Genomic DNA, 12,220 nt, shown 5'->3' on the forward strand with positions numbered 1-12,220 from the left:
AGCTATGAACACTTGAAAGTGTGGGGTGCCTTGCAAATGTACAAATCCCTACACCTAAAAAGGTGAAGATTGGTTCAAAGACTGTGGATTGTATCTTCATCGGATATCCTCCACATAGCACTGCATATCAGTTTCTCGTTCATGAATCTAAGATTCCTGATATTCAAAAGAATACCATTATGGAATCAAGGAACGCCTCATTCTTTGAGACAACATTTCCATGTAATCCAGGAAACGAACAACCTACGACGTCTAAACGAACTCATGAGTCTATAGATGATAATAATGAGAGTGAAGACGGAAATGTGGGGGTTGTGAGAAGAAGCAAAAGACAACGTACGGAGAAATCCTATGGATCTGATTTTATGACCTATTTGCTCGAAGAAGGTGATCTGAAAACCTATAAGGAAGCGGTTACCTCACCGGATGGGCCTATGTGGAAAGAGGTCATCAAGAACGAAGTTGATTCGATTATGCAGAATTATACTTAAGAATTAGTATATTTGCCAACCGGTTGTAAACCATTAGGTAGCAAGTGGGTGTTCAAGAAAAAGTTAAAAACCGATGGCACTATCGATAAGTATAAGGCCAACCTTGTAATCAAAGGATACAAGAAACAGAAAAGCCTTGATTACTTCGATACATATTCTCCTGTAACGAGAATAACATCCATAAGGATGATGTTTGCTATCGCTGCAATGCGAAATCTAACAGTACATCAGATGGATGTGAAAACAACTTTTCTAAATGGGGATATAGATGAGGAAATATATATGGAACAACCTGAAGGGTTTGTTGTCCCTGGACAAGAGAGAAAATTCTGTAAATTAGTGAAATAACTATATGGTCTAAAGCAAGCGCCTATGAAATGGAATGAAAAATTTGATGAGATCGTGCTGGCAAATGGCTTCAAAATTAATGAATGTGATAGTTGTGTCTATTACAAGGAAAACGAGAAAAGCTATGTCAAGGAAAATGATAGCAGTTATGTCATGATGACATTGTATGTAGATGATCTACTTATTGCCGGAAGCAATGATAAAGTGATCAAATCTACTAAGGACATGTTGAAATCAAGATTCGACATGAAAGATATGGGACTAACAAATATTATTCTAGGAATTCAAATTTCTAGAATATCAGAGGATCTCGCACTAAGTCAACTTCATTACGATGACAAGATCCTAGAAAAGTTCCTTAAGGATGACTTTGAGAAAGTTAGGACACCTGTGGATATGACTTTACATCTATCCAAGAATAAAGGTGTAGGAGTCTCCCAAGTGGAATACTCAAGAATAATCGGAAGTCTGATGTACCTTATGAGTTGTACAAGACCAGACATTGCATACTCAATTAGCATGTTGAGTAAATTTACGAGTAATCCGGGAGCTGATCACTGGAAAGCAATCATAAGAGTACTGAGGTATTTGAGGGGAACTCGAGACTATGGACTGCACTATGGCAGATATCCAGCAGTATTAGAGGTATATACTGACGCAAAATGGATATCTAGCAAGAAGGCACTAAAGTCTACGAGTGGTTACGTATTTACACTAGCCGAAGCGGCAGTATCATGGAAATCCTCCAAGCAAACGGTGATAACTCATTCCACGATGGAAGCTGAGTTCGTGGCACTAGATAAATGTGCCGAAGAGACTGATTATCTACGCCAGTTTTTGGAGGATATTCCAAGATGGCCAAAGCCTGTGACTGTAATAGGGATATATTGTGATAGTCAATCCACTATTGGTAGAGCACAGAGCACAGTGTATAATGGAAAGTCCCGTCATATATGACGACGACAAAGTTCCATTAGACAATTAATCTCAATCGCAATTATTACCATTGACTATATATCGTCAAAGGATAATAACGCGGATCCGCTAACCAAAGGGTTATCAAGAGAAATGGTTGAGAAATCATCAAGAGGAACGGACCTTAAACCTATTGTTTAACGGCATCATGGTGGACACCCAACCATTGTTGAGTGGAGATCCCAAGAACTTGGTTCAATGGGACAACTAAATCATGATGACCAAATCACTGTGGGGGTAACCCCTGGCCTGTTCCTATGATGAGAAACAGTGAGACCCGTAAGGTACGAGGTTAAACTTCTGAGCTTTTAATGATTTTTCGGTGAATACATGGAGTTCAAAATGTTGAATGCATGGAATTCAGTTGAGTAAATGCGGGTTACTCTATAAGACAAAGATCACCTATGTGGGAGAGAAGTGGGGCCGCTTCAAAGGAGAATTGCGAGACACAATTCTTTAGAAACTCCTGCAGAACCAGGACGATGTTCCATGTGCAAAATAAACATACCCATGAGAGCTGAACGAGTCAGAAAAGATATAAACGGTCGAACAGTTCAAGGACAAGCACGTCTACTGTCTACCAGTAAAGTCAGTATGCTTACTCGAGCGAAGGTTCAAGGAGCATTATCTACCTATCGTATGCTATATCTGATCGAAGAAATTATCACCAAGTCAAACTTTGCGTCTGTCTGTCTGTCTGTCTGGTGTGTGCTACTAAGATCATCAATCTCACCAATGTGGGGGATTGTTGGAAAATATGGGTATAAGTCCCATATTGGTAAGTCATATTTTGAGCATTATGACTAAAAGATGTGTGGAATATGATGATATCCTTTTAATAATGGAAATTATTATTTTCCACTAGAATTTGGCTCAAATATTATGGCATAAATTAATTTGATTTTGTTTCAGATTAGTTGATATGGTGTATGTCCTGATATATTTAATTTGATTCTGTTTCAGATTATTTATGGAATAGAGTAACTTGCAAGTATTACACCGATTCCATAATTAATGATATTTAATTATGGAAAAGAGTAGCGCACAAGTCTATCTACACCTATATAAACACCTCTAAGGCGTTAGGGTTATATACACCAAAAACACATTCGCCTGTAAACACAAAACCTTACCTCTCTCTCCTCCGGTGATAATTTCTTGCCCTGTTTCAAGCTCGCTGAGAGTATTGTTCTACATCACTGCAATCTGTTTTATCCTGGGAGACTTTTCGCTCGCACACGACGGTGAAGGCCCATAAGCTTTAAGGAGACAGTTCTGTACTGGACTCGGATTATATCATTCTCTCCTCTTTTTCTGTTACTCTGTTTGTTCATTTTGTTCACACACACATACACATATTGGTTTGTTTCTGCACAGATTGTACAACACTTTTAACACCTCAATAAAAAATGGCCTCTTTAGAAAATGACCAACTTACTCCAATGCTAAGAACATCTCCAATACAACATTAACCCTAATTTAGCCTAAAATCTTATTCTAAATTTTATTTTTTATATTTTTTATAACATATTTAAGGTTTGAACATATAATATAATAATATAAAAATGATATACATCTTCATAATTATTATATGTATAGATGTATAAATGTAATGTTTTTATTTAAATTTATAAAACAATAATGTTACGTAATATTAAGTGTAACAAAGTTATTTTATTGTTAACTAAATTTATAAATTTTTTAATATAATAAGATATGTTTTAGTCGTATATTTTATTTAATATTCATAATAATTACTCATTCTTATTTCATAATGTTTACTTTGAAATAATTACATAAATATAAAAATGTCATAATTAAATAACTTTTTATTAAATATATTATTTTATTTCCACTAATATAGAACATAATTAAATAAACTCCCTTATAAAAAAAATAATTAATTAAACTTATTTTAATTTTATATTTAAAATTAATAAAAAAAATAATATTATAAATATAGCTAATGATTATAGTTGTCACTAGAGTAAAAATGCTTACAAGTTTAATAAAATTTTAGCTAATCATGTTTTAGTTAAATGTTTGAGATGTGAGACTAGGAGATGCTCTAAGACCCATTCATCACGAGTGTTATATCTTAATCATTCAACACCTGTGCTATAAACATGTTGCAAAGTCGGAAAGAAATAATAAAAAATTTAAAGCAGGTAACTGGCCATGATCACCAAAGAGGGCATGCCGACTTCAAGTCTTATGTAAATGCAAATTAAAGCATTGGAACTGCTCTAAATACCTTTTTTCTTCTTCTGCATTCTTCCTCTTTCTTTTTTAATTGCTAAAAAAGCTCCATTTTGTTGGTTTTGACAGCTTATGACCAGATTGCTTTGTTATTATTGTTGCTTTTATTTTCAAGTAGGTCGATGATAGAAAATGGGAAATGTTAAATCCTGAACAGGATTTTAATTTCCAAGAGTAAAAGAGTTCTGAAAAGGCTGAATTACTCTTACATTAATTTTTACTAGAATTATTGATAGACATTCAGGAAGAGAATTTTAGTCTTTACACATATTTTTTGCTCTGAAAATTAGAAAACTGCTATGAATTAACATTTTTCTAGAAAATTGTATGCATCTTAACTTTTGTACAGATGACTTATTCACCAAGGAAATATATGTGAATGATGAAATGAAGTTCCGTATTCAACTTGGCAAAAAAAAAGAGAGAGCCAAGTAGAGGGTTCCGTAGGATAAGATTATATATATATATATTAAGATTTTCATAGATCATTATCAGTATTTTCAATTTTTGGCAATTTTGTGACTTAATCAAAAATATTACTCCCTCCGTCCATTCCAATTATTTACATGTCTGAAAAAGTGTCTGACACGTATTTTAAGGTGCATAAAAAGTGTAGTTATGTAACTTATTTTTACAATTTTCTTTTTCTGAATAAAAGTTGAATATTTTAATTTTTATTCAGAAAAACAAAATTGTAAATTTTTTTTTACAGAATTATACTTTATACACACCTTAAAATGCGTGTCGGACACTCACTAAAAAATGTAAACAATTGAAGAGACGGAGGGAGTTCATTTTATGTTCTCTCTTTTAGATTATTTTTAGCTAATTTTTTTCAAAAAATACTTTAATGATTGACATTCTAAGATACCAACTTCACTTATTCAATAAAAAATGCATAATAGAAATACTATTTTATATATAATTGGCCTACAAATGAAGTTGGTACCATAATGGGATACTAACTTTTATGACACTCTAATGACATCCCACAACTTAAATAAAGTGCTAATAAGAGTGTCAAACTCAAGACATATCATGTCACTCATGTCACTTAGCGTTGACACCCTCCATTATAGTTGGATTAATAGGTTGATAAGAGGAAGTACAATACTAGATAAAAAAAATACCCATAGTCATTGCTATAACATAATACTAAAAAGTGATTTTTGTTCCTAAAATAATACTTGCACTCTAATGCTAGTCGTATTTTACAATTAAATAATTTTATATTTAGTTAACATTTTATCTAACTAAATCATTTTATTATAAAGTGCACCTGCTTACACTCCATTATTAGTTATTTGATAATGTGGTAAGAATGATTTTAATCATATTCTTGATTTTAAATATAAAACCAAATATTCCTTTATGCATTTATCCATCAATATATAGTTCTGCGTTGTAATTGAGTTTTATAATTTCAATCATATTTTATAATTATAACACTAAATATAGTTATGCATTGAATTTGTTCTGTACAAACCCCAAGAAAATGGGCTTAAGAAAAAGAAACAGTCCCAAAGGGAGGCATTAGTACAGAAAGCAAATCCTAAAACTGAACGCAGAAGCAAAATACAAAGATAGCAAAAGTGGGGTTGTAACAGCAAAAGAGGTTTTCTGAGTGCATTATGCAGCATATCTCCATATCCAAATTCATGATGGGTGGGCCAAAGCTCATATCCAAGAGTGCAGAGTATCCCTGTCGTGGAACAAGATTTATTGTTCAATGAGATATTGTGACGTATTTTTTTGCTCGCGTATCCCTCATAGGTTTGTAAAAACCTTTTTTGTCAATAATTCTTTTATAGAGGTTCACATAACAAATTGTTAATGACTATGTAAATCATATATTTTCTTATATTATTCTCATGTAAACAACTGTAACAGATTTCATAGATTTTTCACCATGTAATAAGCAAATAAATGTATTTTCTTATAGTATAATTACTGAAGCTTATTAGAAAAACACAAGTGGCAAGGGTAGAAAGACCTATCCTGTCTCAACGTATTCATCATGTCTATTCATGTCTAACTGACTCACCACTTCCTCCATCTCTACACAAGTCTAGAGACTAGAATAGACGAATGATAAGAAACAAGAACAAATATCGTTCACAAAATTCAAACAAATTACAAATGAATTAGTGAAATGATCATGTTACCCTATATTTTTTTCAGTAAATTTTAAAAAAATAGGTATTTATTGATCTAATTTATGTAAAAAGGTTTAAAACACTTAAAAATAATTAATAAATAAGATAATGATTTGTTCATGTATTATGTTTGAACTTATATTAAATTTAATTTGCTAAAAATTAAGTCCTCAAATAATCCAATAATTATGTTTAATGTTAAATTAAATGTCTCAAACACTCACATATTATAAGTATATTATAAGTATGATTAAAACCAGATGAGATAATTTGGTTAGTAGTACAATGATATATTGTTGAAGGGGTGTAGTCAGGTTTGATTCCCAATAACAATATTTTTTAAATATTATAAATAGATGGGTAAATCTGTCATTTCACGAGAATAAAATGTCTCGTCAATTTTATAATTATGTTGGGCTATGATATATAGAAGATAATAAATTTAAACTACCGTAGCTTTGCTGAGAAATAAGAGATCATATATTTTATTCTCCTTGTCTTAGAGAAAATTTGAACCTCACTAAAAGGTTTCATACATTTTTAACCATGTAATAAGCAAATAAATGTACTTTCATATATAGTAAAATTACTGAAGCCTGCCAAAAAAAAACAATACTGGCAGTGGAAGAAAATCCTATCCTGTCTCAGGCTATTCATGTCCAACTGACTAACCACTTCCATGGCTAGACAAGTCCAGAGACCAGAATAGATGAATGATAGAAACAAGAACAAATGTCGTTCACAAAATTGAAGCAAATTACAAATGCATTTGTGAAATGATCGTGTTACCCTGTATTATTGACCAAAATCCTCCATGATTGAGGGTTATATTTGTAAAGTGAACTCCCTCAACAACCAAACAAAATAAAAATAGTACTGACAATCATAACTAGACGCCGCGTAAATTATAAATTCATAAGCTTAACAGCTATGATCGTTCCACGTTTTAATCCATTGCTGTCATGTCACTGAATAGGTCCCACCATCCACGAGATTAGGATAGGATATGTAGCAAACAGAGTGAGAGAGACGTCAATAATGGATATGGCAAATGGGAGATGAAACTAAAAAATTCGTATAAATTCATTCGAGTATATCCCCATTTATATGTCCATCTACTTCATTTGATATCACACTTACGTGGATCCGAGCTGTTTCCCCCACCAATTTAGATTGCCTCGTTTGCTTATGTTTAGTCTTGGGTTAAATGTCAAATTACTCATGATATATCAATTTGTTTATTCATTTTTATAGGCAATTATTTTAATTACTAAAATTATAAAAATATTTAATTAATATCTCAAAAAATGCAACGAGAAAGTAAATATTATATTTTATTAAGTTATACACATTTTTCTTCAACACTACTATAATCAAATAAAATGTAAGACATCTAGTATTTTAAATAAAAATCTAGATTATAAAACTTGTTTTTACTATTTTTTAATTAAGATGAAATAACTGTAAAATTTAAAATAAATAATAAAATATTTTTATAAACTTATATATATTATCTAAAATACTATAATTCACAATATTTCATTTGGGTGTAATTGCGTTGAAGACAAATGTATAGAACTCAATAATTATATTTATTTTCTCATCACATATTTTGAATTATCAATTTGATATTTATATGACTTTAGTGATCAAAATGATATCTCACTAAAATTAGTGAAAAAAGCGATATACGGCCACTCCTTTGATATTTAACTCGTTTAGTTTTTCTTTTTTACTGTACTAATTAGGCGACAAGATACAAGATATAAGTTCTTAACTAACTAGTGTTAGAATAATATAAGATCCTGGAAGGGCCATTCTCTAATACCTTGAGGTTTTAGAGTAACTGGTTCCTGGACATGGTATCAGAGCTCAGGTTGGCAGAGGACTCAGGTTCGATCCCTGCCACCCCCAATATTTCTCACAATTTAGGAGGGACACGAAAGGCAAATTTATGCCCCAAAGATGGGCGCCCGTGATCCACTCTTCGACCCATAAATGGGCTTTCGAGTGAGGGGGAGTGTTAGAATAATATAAGATCTCTCTAATACCTTGAGGTTTTAGAGTAACTGGTTCCTTGACAACTAGCCATCTCTCATTTTCAAATGCCATTAAGCAAAACCAATAATGTTAAACTGCGTCTTGTCTCGTGACATGAGTTTTTTGTCGTACGTACGGTGAAGTTTTTCTGTTTTTGTCAAACTAAGTTTCTGTTAACAGTCATGGATCATCAATCCAAATACATGAAATAAATCGGGGATAAATATGCAGCTTTGAACATTGACAAAGAAGATGATAAAGGTGTCGAATATAACGAGGATCTAGAGAAAACGCTGAGTATAAATACGAGATGGAGCTTAGTTGGACGTTTTTTAGTGGATATTCCGGTCGACTTCAATGTTATGCAGAACACGATTACAGGCCTCTGGAAACCGGGTAAAGGGATGTACGTGAAGGAGTTGGAACCGAACCTCTAATTATTCCAGTTTTATCATAAACTAGGTATCAAAAGAGTAATGGAGGGAAGCCCGTGGACTTCCAATAGGGCATTATTAGTTTTCGAACGGCTAAAAGAGGGAGATAATTCTATAAATATTAAATTGAATCATGTTGACATGTGGATTCAAGTTCATGAATTGCAGGCGTGTTTCAGATCGAAACGAGTTATCAAGTATATAAGAAACTTTATTGGTAGTTTTGTTCAGAATGATGTCAATAATTTTACTGGGGTCTGGAGAGAATTCTTTAGGGGCGTCTTACTGGTATTTATATAGAGAACCAAATCCTAGTATCCGTCACAATACTTGGTCTCTCTTGAGAAGTTTAAAAGAGTTATCAGATTTACCATAGTGTGTCATAGGCGATTTTAATAACATTTTACACAATGGTGAGAATAGGGGAGGGAAGCCTTACCCGAGTTTTTAATTAAATGGTTTTAACAATGCAGTGGTTGATTGCGATCTTACAGATTTGGATTTGATTGGACATCAATTTACTTGGAAAAAAAGTAGAGGCTCTTCAACTTCGACTGAAATTAGACTTGACAGAGCTATGGTCAATTCAAAGTGGTGGGATGCGTTTCAGTCGGCTCATTTGTTTAATTTAGAAGTTACTATGTCGGATCATTGTCCCATTTTTATGAAGCCTGTAGAAGTGAAGATTTATAGTCATGTGCATCGTTTCCTGTTTGAAAATACATGGTTAACAGATTTATAATGTATGGACATAGTCAAGAAAAATTGGACTAATGGGCTCTCTAATTCTATTTTGGATAAGTTCGAAAGATGTAAATTTGACTTGGACAGCCGGGGGAAATCGATCACTAGTAATTTTCGTAACAAGAATTAGTCATTGTAAAGTCTTGTTCAAAAAGTTGAGGAACAAAAGGGATAGTGCTTCGACATGGCGATACAAGGAAACCAATAAAAATCTCGCAGAAATCTACCACCAGAAGGAGGAATACGGGAGACAGCATTCGAAGCAATTATGGTTGCAGAGTGGTGATCGCAACACTAAATATTTTCACAAATCTACTTCCAAACGAAGGAAAAACAACTTGGTTCACCAACTCAAAGATGAGAATGACTCTTTGAGAAATCGTGACAATGGCCTTCATGATCTGATGGAGAATTATTTTCACAATATTTCTTAATCGTTGGGATCTAATTGTGATGAAGTGATCAGAGAGATTAATCCAGGCATCTCAGAGGTCCATAATAACATGTTAGTGGAGGATGTTAGTCGAGCTGAGGTCAAGGCTGCGCTATTTAGTATGGATCCAGACAAGACGCCAAGGAGGGATGGCTACACCCCTGGATTTTATCAAAAATGTTGGTCTATTGTTGGGGAAAATTTAACTGAGTTGGTTAATAATTTTTTTAAAAAATGGCAAGCTCCCGATCAATTTAAATGATACAATTCTGGTTCTTATTCCGAAGAAGAAAAGTCCAGTGTGGATGGGTGATTTACGAAAAATTGCTCTCAGTAATATGTTATACAAGATCATTGGTAAGGTTATGGCTAACCATTTAAAAACTTTACTCCCTTTGGTAATTTTAGAGAACCAGAGTGCTTTTATGAAAGGGCGTTTGATTTCAGACAATATGTTGATTTCTTTTGAAGTTCTGCATTATTTGAAAAGAAAGCAAAAAGGTAAGGTGGGTTTTATGGCGTTGAAATTAGATTTAAGCAAGGCTTATGATAGGATGAAGTGAAATTTTCTGGAGGCCGTGATGAAGCTTATGGGTTTATGTGATAGATGGGTGGAGTTGGTTATGGAATGTGTCACTTTAGTTAAATATTCCATAACTCATGGAGGCGAGATTTTTGGTCAAGTGACTCCTTCTCGGGGCATCAGGCAAGTGGATCCGCTTTCCCCTTACCTTTTAATTTTTTGCGCAGAGGGTCTTTCTAGCTTAATTCGTAAATATGAAAGGAAGAAATGGTTACAAGGTTGTAAGATCGCGAAAGGAGCTCCTGTCATCTCTCACATGTTGTTTGCTGATGACAGCTCATATTTTATCGGGCAACAGTTGAAGAGGCTTCATGTGTTTTATAAATTTTGAGAACTTTTGAGAATGTAGCTGGCCAAAAGGTGAACCTGGAAAAATCTTCAGTCTTTTTTAGCAAAAATACAGGGAGTGAGATGTAGACTAGTGTTATTAGTAAATTGGAGATGAGGGTAGCGAATGATACCAGTTTATATCTTGGTCTCCCCAACACTATTGGTCATAACAAATTAGCTGTATTCGGGAGCTTAAAGGACAAGATTCGAGGTAGTATTCAGGGATGGGATGGCAGATAGTTTTCAGGCGTAGGTAAGGAAATTTTGATAAAAAAATGGATTTGCAATCCATTTCTATGTACACGATGAGTGTATTTCTGCTACCAAATAAAGTTTGTCTTGATATTGAAAGTTTGATTAGTAATTATTGGTGGAAATCGTCGAAGCAGAACAAAGGTATTCACTAGTGTAGCTGGGAGAAATTAAACACGCATAAGAATAATGGGGGAATGGGGTTCAAGCGTATAAGAGATTTTAACATATCTATGTTGGGAAAACAAGGACGGAGATTGTTAAAATTTGAGAATTCTCTGGTTGGCAGATTGTTTAAAGCGAAATATTACCCTCATAGTAGTTTTTTGGAAGCAAATATGGGTCGCAACCCTAGTTATGTGTGGAGAAGTATTTTAGAAGCCTAGACATTATTGAAAAGAGGACCTGGGTGGAGGATAGGAGATGGTCGAAGTATGACGGTCACTGATCAACCATGGTTAACAGAGGTGGGGAATCCTTATATTGTTACTCAAAACGCAGCTCTGCAAGGAATAATGGTGCACTAGTTGTTCAGAGCAAACAGTAGAGCTTGTGATGAGGACATTATAGAGGATTTATTTCTTGTTCGGGACAGAACATCTATTACTGATATCGTGTTAAGTGAAAATCAGTATGCAAACGCTGGATACTGGTTTCCTCGAGTAGAATAGGAATTATTCTGTTAAAAGTACGTACAATTTAATACAAAAAGATCATGGCAGATGGGATGGCTCTGTAGATAGTGAACTTTGGAAGGTTATTTGGAAGCTGCAAGTTCCGATGGAAGTGAAAGTGTTCCTTTGAAGAGCTCTAAATAGCTGCTTACCAACAAAGTGTTAGTTGCAATCTAGGATGATCTAGACAGATAATGTGTGTCCTCTATGCGGGAGTGATACAGAGACCATAGATCACTGTCTTATGCACTGCTTATTTGCAAAAAGTTGCTGGAACATAGTTTTCCCGGGAGCGACTTTTGACAACTCAATGGACTAAATTTCCTGGTTTCTTTTCGTAAGGGATCAGATGAAGGAGAAATTGTCAAAAATTAGTATGGTGTGTTGGAGCATTTGAAAACTCGGAATGATGTAGTTTGGAATAACAAAAGAGTGCAAGCAGGTAATGTAGTGTCTTCTGCAATTGCTTATGTTACACAATGGGAAAGAGTTCAGAGTATG

The sequence above is a fragment of the Apium graveolens genome, chromosome 6 (assembly GCF_009905375.1).
Source record: "Apium graveolens cultivar Ventura chromosome 6, ASM990537v1, whole genome shotgun sequence".
Classification (NCBI taxonomy): domain Eukaryota; kingdom Viridiplantae; phylum Streptophyta; class Magnoliopsida; order Apiales; family Apiaceae; genus Apium; species Apium graveolens.